The sequence below is a fragment of the Pan paniscus genome, chromosome 6 (genome assembly GCF_029289425.2).
Source record: "Pan paniscus chromosome 6, NHGRI_mPanPan1-v2.0_pri, whole genome shotgun sequence".
NCBI lineage: Eukaryota > Metazoa > Chordata > Mammalia > Primates > Hominidae > Pan > Pan paniscus.
Genome location: NC_073255.2, coordinates 98920751 through 98934894, shown reverse-complemented (window position 1 = coordinate 98934894; position 14144 = coordinate 98920751).

Below are 14144 nucleotides of genomic sequence, written 5' to 3'. Positions count from 1 at the left end.
AATATCATGGTTAGATCATTTAACTTGAAACTTTTTGAAAAGTTGAGTGCTTCATTATTTCTTATTTGCAGCCAATTGGATTTCTTAGCTGTCCATCTGGTACCAGAATTTTTAAATTCTGAGACTTGCTTTTAGAGTTTTGGTTATCAACCCTGCTCTAAAATGCCAGGCAGCAAATGTTGGTCTCTAGTAAACAAAAGAATCTATACAACGGTATTTCTAGTTTCTCTTGTTTATGTCATATGTTAGTTCTACTCTCTAAATTCTGGTGAGTTAAGCTAGTGAGTCTAAGTGGTCTGTGTACAAAATCATTGCAGCATTGAAGTTATGCTATTCTGTTTTGCATTTACTGATGGTCACTATAAACACAGATGTGATCTCATCATCTGTCAATTCTGACAAGATTTTAAAATACACTTTTGGTGTACAAAAATGAATTTTATGCAGGAAAGATCGGATGTGATCTTTGAGAAATTAATGTGCTTTGTTGGCAGGGGAAAGAAAGAGAGTGAGAGAGAGAAAGAGACAACTAGGCTAGTCCAAGAGAAATTTCTAATTTTGCCTTCAATATTCTTTAATATCACCTTACACCTTCATCCCACCTTTTTCATCCCCTCCCTTATGAATAATACATAGTGAGTAGAGTACAGTTGGTCTTTTGTATCCCTGAGTTCCACATCTGTGAATTCAACCAGCCACAAATTAAAAATATTTGGGAAAAAAAATCCACAAAGCTCCAAAAACTTGAATTTGTTGTGCATCAAGTACTATGCTGAATCTATGCAAATAAAGTGATGTGTAGGCATTCCATTGTAAGTAATCTAGAGGTGATTTAAAGTATATGGGAGGATATGCATAGCTTATTTGCAAATACTACACCATTTTATATATAGGGCTCAAGCACTGGCAGAGTTTGGTATGTGTGGGAGGGTCCTAGAACCAATCCCCAGTGGACACCCAGGGATGACTGTATTTTTATCCAGTTGGAAAAGCCAAATTCCTGGGAATAATTCCAGACTCATTTCTCTCCCTCACTCCCCACATTATTCAATTGGTGTTATATGATCTTTTTTCTCAGACAATTTCTCTACTAAATGGAAGTTGACTTCAAGATCTCTTTCAAATATAAAATTCAATGATTTCAAATGTGTATCTATTTGTTGAATATATATATATACATATATATAAAAAACCACACATATTGATGCACATGTGTATACATATTGATGGTTATGTGTGTATATATAAAAAATACATTGTAGGCTGGGCACAGTTGCTCACGCCTGTAATCCCAGCAATTTGGGAGGCCGAGGCAGGTGGATCATGAGGTCAGGGGATCGAGACCATCCTGGCTAACACGGTGAAACCCTGTCTCTACTAAAAATACAAAACATTAGCCGGGCGTGGTGGTGGGCGCCTGTAATGCCAGTTACTTGGGAGGCTGAGGCAGGAGAATGGCGTGAACCCGGGAGATGGAGCTTGCAGTGAGCTGAGATCTCGCCATTGCACTCCAGCCTGGGTGACAGAGCGAGACTCCATCTCAAAAAAAAAAAAAAAAAAAAAAAAAAAGATTGTAGATGTGTCTGTGTGTGTGTATTATAGCCATATATTCACGACATATATGGCCAAGATACAGTGACATTATAGATGTTCCAAATAAAAGACTATAGGAAATGGCTTTCATTTTCAAAAATAATCATTTTACAAAATTATAATGGTATTGCAGATCTGACATTCCTAAATTATTATTATATGAAATATTTGACCTTCCTTTACATGAATTATTTAAATGAAACCATATTTTCTTGGTTTCATTTCTAAAAACGCAGTGAAGAATAAGATGGATCTAACATTACAAAAACGTATTTAAAAAATAACCACATTATGGTTTCCAAAAAACCTAAGCTTTTAGGATTTTACTGTCCAAGAACAGATGTGGAAAACAAAATTTAAGATAGCACCCCATAATAAATATCTGAGTAGTCCAGGCAAAAGTGATTGTGGATTTATTTGAGAGTTTTTGGCCTGAAACACCATCTCAATCCTCTTCCTCACAGAGACTGTCAGAATAGAGTTGGAGGTTTATCTTCATGATGCCAAGCCACTTTTCAGACAGTGCTATAAACTTCAGTATCACATATGCTAAACTGGTGGTTTGGCTGGATTTAATCTGTCCTGGAAACAAGTAATCTGCAATTCTATTTGGATTAAAAGAAAAAACTAACTTGTTTTAATAGAAAATTATTTGCTTAAAGTAATATCAAATCATTTAAATTTAACGTCATTAATATTTTACTAATTTTGAAATTAATATTAGAGATATTAAATCAAGACTACTTGGGCAATTAGCCTCATTGAAAATTGAACATACAATATGCAATTTCCATCTTTAGAATAAAATTCATTTTTAGTCAATTTAAGCACTGATAAGTTTATATTTTATTTTATTCATTCATTTCACTACATTAAGCAATAGGAATAAATATAACAATGAGCCCTATTTCTGCTTTTGAGGAAATTATCATTTTATAGAGCTGTTAATTTGGGGAAAATATTTTTATATGAAAATGATTAATTGAACTTTATATTGAAGACTTTTCATTTTGAATTTTAAATCTCACTGTCAACCACATTTTAACTCCAAAAGCATCCAGAATTATTAGGTCATGATTTGTCCCTTGAGTTTGTAGTTCTCTGCTTTACTACATCCGTGAACTCATCACAAGTGTTATATATAACACCTGCTATTTTCTGTAGTACAGGGGTTGGGAGGTGAAATGGAACAAGTTGTATATACATATTTTTCTGTTTAGTTCACATGAAGACAAAGACAAGGACATGCAGATTTACAAGTTATGTGGGGAATGATTGCCAAGCAACAACATCCTCTTCCAGCCTTATGGGAATTAAACACTGAGGTAGAAACATGGACTCCAGATATGCTGTAATTCATCTCTACTGTAAGAGCCAATACAGAAAATGTTGGTATGTATTATGTTAACAACATTAATCTTTTGGCTGTTTTTTTTTTCTAGAAAATTGCAGAGCCGGAGGAAAATTGAAGACTATTAGTTAACAGTTTAAATGAATCAAGACAAATTTTTTTCAGATAGCTTTCTAACACCTTATAGTACTTCCAAGTTGACTAATTGAGTATTTATTGACCTATAAATTTTATTTAACTTAATCTGTAATTTAAAATTTTATTATTTTATTTTGAGATGGAGTCTCTCTCTGCCGCCCAGGCTGGAGTACGGTGGCACGATCTCGGCTCACTGCAACCTCCACCTCCTGGGTTTGAGTGATTCTTGTGCCTCAGCCTCTGGAGTAGCTGGGACTACAGGTGCACACCACCATGCCTGTCTAATTTTTGTATTTTTCATAGAGATGGGGTTTTGTCATGTTGGCCAGGTTGGTCTTGAACTCCTGACCTCAGGTGATCTGCCTGCCTCAGCCTCCCAAAGTGCTGAGATTACAGGTATTTTCTATTTTAAATGCACTTGTTGCTTTTCATTTGCTAACCTCTATATTTCTAAAAAAAATCCCATTAGCGGAAGGATTCAGATATTCTCTGCCTTCCATGTTATTTTCTTTATATTGAGCAAACAGATTTCTTAATAAATACTTAACTGATAATCATAATAACTAGGACTGACTATACTATAAAATCTTCAATATGAGATTGGGAACTCATTTTATCTTGCTATATCTCAGTTTCCTAATTTGTAAAACGAAGATAGTAATAACTCACCTTCATTATCCTAGAGGATGTTGGTAAGATACAAGAGAAACAAAATGCTTTCATACATACAAATTAAAGCACTCCCCATGCAATAGCAAAGTGATGTGGGTTTTTTAAAATTTGTTTTTGTGTTTTTTTCAAATATATTTCCAAATTTTAAATCCCTTGGAGCTCTAAGTCACAAATGGCTCATTCTTGAAGCCTCCAATTACTTTTCCAGACCTCACTGAGCAGTCCTACCTTTGAGCTCTGGCACCATTCAACACTTATTAACACTTAATGTTAAAGAGACAAATGATTCACATTTTTCAAAAGCAAATATTTATATGAAACTGCAAGTCTTTCGAAAATATATGGCTTGAATGCTACAATTATAATGTTAAAATTATATTAAAATGGAAATGAATCAAAAAATCTTCTAATTAGGGAACTGAGAATTACATTAGGGGACCAATGCTGAATTACATTAGAGGACCAATGTTCAATGTTTCTAAGGAGGCTGTTTCTAAACCAAGCAACCTGATGACCATCTGTGTTATGTTAAAAGATTCCAAAGTTAAGGATAAGGCACACATATAATTGATACAGGAGACGGACAGGGAAGTGCTGGGTAGAGAAGAGTGGGGTCACTAGTGAGGGCTCCACCCTTGGGCCTGTGCCCTCGGACGTAAGAGAGAATAGGCACTCATGTTTTCATGTCCACATGTTGCATTTTCAAAGACCATTCTGGCTAACCACAGCCCCCATCCTGTGCCCATATAAACCTGAGACCTTAGCGGTCACACACACAAGTGGCTGAACATCAAGAAGAGCAGAGGAACAGAGTGGCAGAACAGTGGGGAGGATCGCCTTCCCACTCCATCGTCCCCTTCCAGTTCCCCACCCATCCCGCTGAAAGCCACTTGCACCACTCAATAAAACCTCACATTTAGCCTTTGAGTCCGTATGTGACCCGATTTTTTCTGGGAAGCTGGACAAGAGCTCGGGACACAGAAACCTGTCACACTTGCCCTATGTCCTTGCAAAAAGGCAGAGGGTCCATTGAGCTGATTAACACACAAACTGTCTACAGATGGCAAAGCTGAAAGAGCTTTGTAACAATGGGGTTGCAGGCACCCACTCCTGGACGCTAGCCGGAGAGCTTGCTCCAGTCTCTGCACCTGCCTGTCTGCAAGCTCCCACTTCCTCAAGGGGTTTGAACTGTGGGGTGACAGAACAGGTGGGCCACACCTCTGTTGCACGTCCTGTGAGGGGAACCAAGGAACTCTCCCATTTCATAATGGTTGTCTATACCAGTGTTGACTCATCTTAAAAGCTGAAAATGTTTGCTAACACATAGAGTATATGGTAGATTGTTTTATTTGTTTAGTGTGCTTCATTTCTTTCCTTCTTGCCATGCTTCCCTTTAGGTAAATTTTTTAATGGCCTCGAGATAAACATGCTCTTATTCTCATTGTGTTATTTGGGAGAAAATATGGTCTTTGAAGAGTCAATTAAGAATCTTGAGTTTGGGAGATTATTTTGGGTAATCTTGTGTAGAGCCTTAAATGCCATGTATAAGAGGAAGACAGCAGGAGATTTGATGTGTACATACAAAGAAGTCAATGTGAAGACAAAGACAAAGGCTGGAATGATGTGGCCACAAGCCTAGAAATGCTGACAGCCCTCAGAAACTGAAAGAGGCAAAGAACAGTTTCTTCCCTAAAGCCCCTGGAGGGATTGCTGCCCAGCCAACATATTGATGTCAGCTCCAGGACACTGAATTCAGACTTCTGTCCTCTAGAACTGTGGGAGAACAAATTTCTGTGATTTTTAAGCCATCCAGTTTGTGGTAATTTGTTACGGCAGCTATAGGAAACTAATACAGAAACTACACTTTCCTGCTTCATTGATTTTGTACTTGGCCCTGTGACTTGCTTTCGCTAATGGAGTATGAGCAGATGTTTATAGATGTCATGTCCCAGCAGAAACTTTAAATGCTTTCTTTAGCTGCCTGTCTTATTCCTGTCCTCCTTCATTAGAACATATCCCAGGTAGAGGGATATCTGGAAACTTCAGTCTGAGTTTCAGAAAAAGAAACACATGGATTGAGGCCCAGCCAAGTGCAATCAAGCACAACCAAGCCAACAAGTTAAGCCAAGATTAGATGAACCTAGCAGAACTAACAGCATATCTGGGCTGGGCATGTGGTGGCTCATGCCTGTAATCCCAGCACTTTGGGAGCCCGAGGAGGGCAGATCACAAGGTCAGGAGATCGAGACCATCCTGGCTAACACAGTGAAACCCCTGTCTCTACTAAAAATACAAAAACAAAATTAGCCGGGCGTGGTGTCAGGCGCCTGTAGTTCCAGCTACTCGGGAGGCTGAGGCAGGAGAATGGCGTGAACCCAGGAGGTGGAGCTTGCAGTGAGCCGAGATCTCGCCACTGCACTCCAGCTTGGGCGACAGAGCCAGACTCCGTCTCAAAAAAAAAAAAGAACTACAGCCTATCTGTGGTCCTCATGTAATGTGAGCAAGAAATAAATACTGTCATAAAATATAAAGATTTTGCTGTTACCTATTGCTCCAGCCAAAGGTGAATAATAGTACATATCATCAACCATTGATGAATATTGTACTCCCTCTTTTTTGTTTTAATTTATTATTATTATTTTTTTAAATTATCCTTTAAGTACAGAGATGCTTTTTCTAATTAAATGTTGTCTTTCTGCTGCCATTCTCTAGTGTAATGAATATTCAGCATTCTCAAGATAACAGGCCCTGAAGTGCTTGAAGGAGAGTAATAATCATTTCCTAGTCTTCCCTTCTTTATCATAATTGACCCCAACTTTAAAAATATTCCCCAATTTTAACAATGTTTTATTATTCTGATAGTCTGGGATGGTAATATCTCTCTGGAGATGTGGAAACTCTACTCTTTATTTACATTTGTGACCATAACTAGACAGCTTAGTTTATATTCAAAGATATCTAAAAGACAACAGATGAAGCATTTCTTCACTTATAGCATATACTTTTCTTTCTTCATTTTTTTTGTTCCAACTTTCATTTTTCTTTTTCAGATTTCCCCATTCAATAATTCTGATTCTTCCTAAAATCTATTTTCTTTTCCTTCAAAATTTATTTTTCAATTTCTGAGGTTGATTCCAAGCACATACTTCTACTTTAATTCTTAAATTTTTACAATAAAAAGCATTAATCTTTTGTTGTTAAATATGCCTTGTGAAATACGTGTGAGTGATTTTTACTTTTATTAGACATTTTTCACTGCTGATACATGGATTTGGGCATCTTTAACAGAGAAATCATGGGTAAGTAATGACAATTATTTTTAAGTGATCACAAAAGTTTATTGACTGCTTGTAGAGAACCATCCAGGAAAGACTAATTTCAGAAAGCTGGACAAAGAATCAGGGTTGTTGCGCAGGGTAGTATAGTTAATCTATATAAGAATATCCAGCCAAGAAAGAAAGGTGGGAGGTAAGCCTGCTTTGCCACTCACCAAGCCCTATAACTTTACCATGGAGTTGTACCCACATGGAGGGAAAATTAGTATCATTTTCTATTTTACACAAAGATTCCATGCAGTCATCAAGATGTTCCACTGTGGACTGCATCCACCTGGAAGAGGAGCCAGAGCGCAATTAAGCAAGTCACGGTAGATCAGAAAGACTCTGACTCCAGAATTTGGAATGTACAAAACCAGCACTATTGAGTAGGTGGTTGATTCAGAATAGCTGCTATCTGACTTATTCTTTACATTTCCTTCCAGATGCAGATGTTCTACAGTCACAGGTACTCATTATGGAGTGATTTCAGTCAGACGACCATTGTTCAATCTTGCTCCAGACTGAGGCAGAAATAGTCATTCTGTGATAATCTCTTAGTCTCCTAGATGTACAGGAGAGTGAGGGCATAAATGCCCAGGGATACAGATCCATGAAACCCATGAGATCATATGTCAGGTCACGCCAGTGAATATTTTCTTACGGGTGAGGAAAACTTGTGACTTTACCTTTTAAGGTCAATGTCAGGTTAATGGCTTTCTTATTCTTCCCTTGTAGTATATAAGGAACTTCTCATTTTATTCAGGCAAAAGAATAAAGACAAGGTCTGGGTTTTAGTCCCTGCTGCACACCATTCCAACATTGATCTTCATGGTCTGAAAAGCATGAGAATCAAATATTATTGTTCCGCTCAGAAAGTCCCTCATAGTGTCCCTCTTCACTGGCCACAAGGTTGACCTCAAGGATCATTGCTAAAATTCCCAAGGTCAGAGCCTTCTGGGTCTACCCTGCTCAGATCCTTCCCAAGGACCCTCAGGTGCACACATTCTTTGTTTCAGGGTGGCTGAGTTAAGGCACAACCATCTCAATAATCACCAGGAGTCAAGGTAATCTCTTCTCTTCCTGAGTCAAAGGGCCTCCGACTTCTGCAAGGATCATCCACCCATGCCGCCTCAAAAATTTAGGCTTTCCAAATTAGATGCCTGGGAAAGATGCCTTCAGGGAGCTACTCCACCATTTAGCCATAAACACAAGCAATTCATCGCACCTAAGACAGGAAAGCCCAGAACTCAGGTACATGTAGGTGGGAGTAACAATCACATTTAAATCTTTTTTGCTGATGAGGAAAAAGTCAATCATACATCCTACATCAACCATAATAATAATCATAATTATAACAGCATTCTGCTCCACTAAGTAACAAAACTGCTAAAAAAAACAGTGCAGTGAAAATAGCATTTGAAATGGGCTTTATGAGTGATATGCGCATGTGTACATTTAGGTTTGGAAAATATAATATTGCATTTTTAATTGGAATTTTGAATTTTTTGACAGTCTGCCAAATAAATAAGTCAAGTTCTATGAACTCAGCATGAGCTCCAAATTGAACAAAAACTAAGAATACATGAATACAGTAGGCATATTAATCAAAATGGTTAGTTTCTTTTGCATTCTTTTGCAATGCTAAGCCATGGAATTTTTAAAAACAATTTCCAAGTTTGTGATATGAAAGCATAAAGTGTGTTCGTAAGTTACCTAGTAATGAGAGAGGGACTGGAGGGAGAAATATTTCACATAGAGAACGTGTGTTGAATTTCACTAGGATATGTGTTGGATTTTTCACTGGTTTTTGCTAAATGCAACAACGTGTTCGCTGAGTAAAACCAGTGACGGAACCTTGAGTCAGTGGGGTAGTCAGACTGGGAGGGGCCAGGTGCTAGCTATTAATAGATCCCCTGGGAGCTGGGGATGGAAACAGGTGGCCAGGACAGGTTTCAACAGCAGCGAGTACAACGTCATCAACAAGAAAAACATGTTTTGCCAGGGAGACCCACCTCTCTGTGGCAGGCAAGGTTCTGGGAATAGGCCAAGAGTAACAGAGAAATCTCAGATAGGTGGAGGTTTTGTCAACTGGTTTTAAAGCCCAGACAAAATGCTCTCATGATGGAAAGCAAATAACACCAGTAATAATTTCTTCTTATTGATCACTTACTAAGTGCAAGGCATTCTGGTATTGTTAAAAAACAATCAAGTCGGTATAATTATTGCCATTTATAAATAAGGAAATTGAGACTCAGGTACAGCAACTTGCTTAATATAGAGTAGTCAATGAGTAGGCGTATATGCTTCTAATTTAATCTGATCTTTTGAAGACTAGTGTCAAAGGGGCTAGGACAGGAGACATGTAATCAACCGAGGGGTCACATTTAAAGGTGTAAAATAGGGATGTGGTTACTACATATGAGCTACAAAGTGGAGGGGGAAGAATGTTGTAAATTCCAAGTGCCTTTCTACTAAGCATCTCAAGGTTAATTTTCCAGCCCAAGAAGATCATGGGTTCTTCTCTCCCTGGCAGTAGAAGCTCTTTTTTTCTTTTTTTTTTGAGAGAGTCTCGCCCTGTTGCCCAGGATGGAGTGCAGTGGTGGCATCTCGGCTCATTGCAAGCTCAGCCTCCTGGGTTCACGCCATTCTCCTGTTTCAGCCTCCCGAGTAGCTGGGACTACGGCACCCGCCACCATGCCCTGCTAATTTTTTGTATTTTTAGTAGAGACGGGGTTTCACCATGTTAGCCAGGATGGTCTCCATCTCCCGACCTTGTGATCCACCTGCCTCTGCCTCCCAAAGTGCTGGGATTACAGGCATGAGCCACCGTGCCTGGCCAAAGCTCTTTTATATAAAGTTGATATCTTCCATCATTCATGCCTTCATTAAGGTAAAAATATAAATAAGATTGGTTTAGTGCATGCTTTTAAAGTGATATTGTGTCCGGAATTGGTGGGTTCTTGGTCTCACTGACTTCAAGAATGAAGCCGCGGACCCTTGCGGTGAGTGTTACAGTTCTTAAAGGTGGTGTGTCTGGAGTTTGTTTCTTCTGACGTTCAGAAATGTTCCGAGTTTCTTCCTTCTGGTGGGCACGTGGTCTCTCTAGCTTCAGGAGTGAAGCTGCAGACCTTTGTGGTGAGTGTTACAGTTCATAAAGGCAGTGTGGCCCCAAGGAGTGAGCAGCAGCAAGATTTATTGCAACGAGTGAAAGAACAAAGCTTCCACAGTAGGGAAGGGGATCCAAGTGGGTTGCCACTGCTGGCTTGGGCAGCCTGCTTTTATTCCTTTATCTGACTCCACCCACATCCTGTTGATTGGTGCATTTTACAGAGAGCTGATTGGTCTGTTTTACAGAGAGCTGATTGGTCTGTTTTGACGGGTACTGACTGGTGCATTTACAATCTGAGCTAGACACAAAAGTTCTCTAAGTCCCCACTAGATTAGCTAGACACAGAGCACTGATAGGTGCATTTACAAACTTTGAGCTAGACACAGGGTGTTGATTGGTGTGTTTACAAACCTTGAGCTAGATACAGAGTGCTGATTGGTGTATTTACAATCCTTTAGCTAGACATAAAGGTTCTCCGAGACCCTACTAGATTAGCTAGACACAGAGCACTGATTGGTGCATTTACAAACGTTTAGCTAGACACAGAGTGCTGATTGGTGCATTTACAAACCTTGAGCTAGACACAGGGTTCTGATTGGTGCATATACAATCCTCCAGCTAGACGTAAAAGTTCTCCAAGTCCTCACTTGACTCAGAAGCCCAGCTTGCTTCACCTAGTGGATACCACACCAGGGCCATGGGCGGAGCTGCCTGCCAGTCCTGCGCTGCGTTCCTGCACTCCTCAGTCCTTGGGTGGTTGATGGGACACAGCCCCATGGAGCAGGGGGCAGCGCTCATGGGGGAGGCTCGGGCTGCACAGGAGCCCACGGTGGTGGGGAGGATCAGGCATGGTGGGCTGCAGGTACTGAGCCCTGCCCTGTCAGGAGGCAGCTGAGGCCTGGCGAGAATTCGAGCACAGCGCCAGTGGGTCGGCACTGCTGGGGAACCGGGGCACCCTCCACAGTTGCTGGCCCGGATGCTAAGCCCCTCACTGCCTGGGGCCAGTGGTGCCAGCTGGCCACTCTGAGTGCAGGGGCCTGCCAAGCCCATACTCACCTGGAACTCGAGCTGGCTCGCAAGTGCCGCGCGCAGCCCTGGTTCCTGCCCGCACCTCTCCCTCCACACCTCCCTGCAAGCAGAGGGAGCTGGCTTCGACCTCGGCCAGCCCAGAGAGGGACTCCTACAGTGCAGCGGCGGGCTGAAGGGCTCCTCAAGCACGGCCAGAGTGGGCACCGAGGCCGAGGAGGTGCCGAGAGCAAGCGAGGGCTGCCAGCATGTTGTCACCTCTCAATACCTTCTCTCTGTAGGCCTTAGTAACTCTGTAGGCCTTAGTAACAGCATGAGTGTAATGAGAGCATAATTTTACACTCTTTTCCTCAATCTTTACAAAGGGGCAGTTTCCTTCGCTCCTATCCATTGGTCTAACTTGTCTCTTCAGGTGTCTCCCATTTGAACATCTGCTTTTATTTATCGTATCTTCATAGACCAGAAGCTTATTTTTCATTATATTTACTTAGTTATTTATACAACTTTCAGAATAAGCAATTTTAAGCTCACATTGGTGAGACCATTGAATGTTATGAGTAGATTAAGAAAATAAATTATTGAAGATCTTGCATATTAATATCATTGAGAACGTCAAATTTTTAAACATATTTTATGGTATGGTTTATGTTTTGCCTCCAGACAAGTAATAATGACTGAGGAAGCAGGCATGTCTTACATGACTGGCGCAGGAGGAATAAAGTGAAGGGAGAAATGATACACACTTTTAAACAACCAGATCTCGTGAGAACTCATTATCATGAGAACAGCAAGGGGAAAATCTGCTCCCATGATACAATCACCTTGCACCAGGCCCCTCCTCCAACATTGGGGATTACAGTTTGACATGAGATTTGGGTGGGGACACATATCATTTGCACTTCATCATTTGTTGCACTTATAGATTAAATTTTTATATATGGTTATGTATGCTACCTCATTTGCTACATTTGTAGATTAAAATTTATCAGAATTTTCAAAATATTCTTGCATCAGAAACTAAACCAGTAGTAAAAAGTGAAAAGACTTATTTTCTTTAAATACTTAATTTACTTATTTCATGCACACCTATTTTACATCATGTAAGCTAGCAAACATCACAACTGAAATTTAAAGGCAGATTTTCTTTGTGCTCAGTATTTGTTTCAGCATAACCCTTTTTTTTTTTTTTTTTTTGAGACAGAGTCTCGCTCTGACTTCCAGGCTAGAGATCTCTGCTCACTGCAAGCTCCGCCTCCCAGGTTCACGCCATTCTCCTGCCTCAGCCTCCCAAGTAGCTAGGACTACAGGTGTCCGCCACCACGCCTGGCTAACTTTTTTGTATTTTTAGTAGAGATGAGGTTTCACTGTGTTAGCCAGGATGGTCTTGATCTCCTGACCTCGTGATCCGCCTGCCTCAGCCTCCCAAAGTGCTAGGATTACAGGCGTGAGCCACCGCGCCCAGCCAGCATAATCTTTTTTAAAGCTATCTACTGGCCGGGTGCAGTGGCTCATGCGTGTAATCCCATCATTTTGGGAGGCCAAGGTGGGCCGATCTCGGGGTCAGGAGATCAAGACCATCCTGGCCAACATGGCTAAACACCATCTCTACTAAAAATACAAAAATTAGCTGGATGTGGTGGTGCATGCCTGTAATCCCAGCTACTTGGGAGGCTGAGGCAGGAGAATCGCTTGAACCAGGGAACTGGAGGTTGCAATGAGCCGAGATTGTGTCAGTGCACTCCAGCCTGGTGACAGAGCGAGACTCTGTCTCAAAAAAAATAAAATAAATAAAAAAAATATATATATATGCAGCTATATATATAGGAAGTGCAAATGATACGTATATATGTATAGCTACCTACCTACAGGAACTGGGAATCTACTTGGGTAAAGCAGAAGGGAGTGAGGAAAGAGTTGGAAGTGAAGAACCCATATCCAATTGGATGGAAACTCCAATCATGAATTTTCCTTACATCTTAAATACTCACATGACTCATTATGCTTTGAAGTTATTAGAATAGTATACTTCCTGCTTCCCACACTGGGATACATAATCCTTGAGTATTCTGCTATGTGCCAGGGAAAAGAAATGCCATTGAATAAAAGTTAGTAAAGAATATAAAGAGGCAACTTATGAAAAAAAGAAATAGAATGCCTTTGAAACATATCAAACGGTACTCAACCATGCTCTTAAGGAAACACAAGTTATGGCAATAATGTAATATGTTTCTTCAACCATCAGATTGGTAAAGCTAAACATTTTCTAATGCAGTATCATTAAGAATGTAAGGAATCTGGAACTGTAACTTGATATATATCTTTGAAAAAAAGTCAATATTTATCAGACTACTAAGAGCACTTACTATTTAAAGCAGCAATTCTTCTGGGAATTTATCCCATGATATATGAACACGTATGCACAAAGGCACACAAATAGTGAAAATATTTGCAATAATAAAAGAGTAGATACTTGTATTTTGTCAATACAGGACTAGTCACATATTTTAAAATCCATGTGTGCAAATGAATAATATTCAGTGCAAACACATATATGCATTTATGTGGTAGACTTATATGTGCTGCTAATGATATATCTTAAAGATTAAATGAAAAAACAAATAGTATGCAAATCAGTTATAGCATACAGATACATAGAATAATCTGGAAGCCTATGTAAGAATTTTTTAAAATATTGTTGCCAGCAAGCATGGAAGGGGACTAAAATTTAGTGGTTACAGATAGACACATTTCCATTATATACATTTTTGTCTTCTTGGATTTTTTTATTTTTACATTTACATGTATTTAATTTAAAAATAAACAACGCAAAACAAGATTCCACAATTAACAAACATTTATTGAGGCAGTAGGCAGAATTTTAAGATGGTCTCCAAGTTTCCTGTCCCCTGGTGTACATGTCCTGAGGCTAGTTATAGGC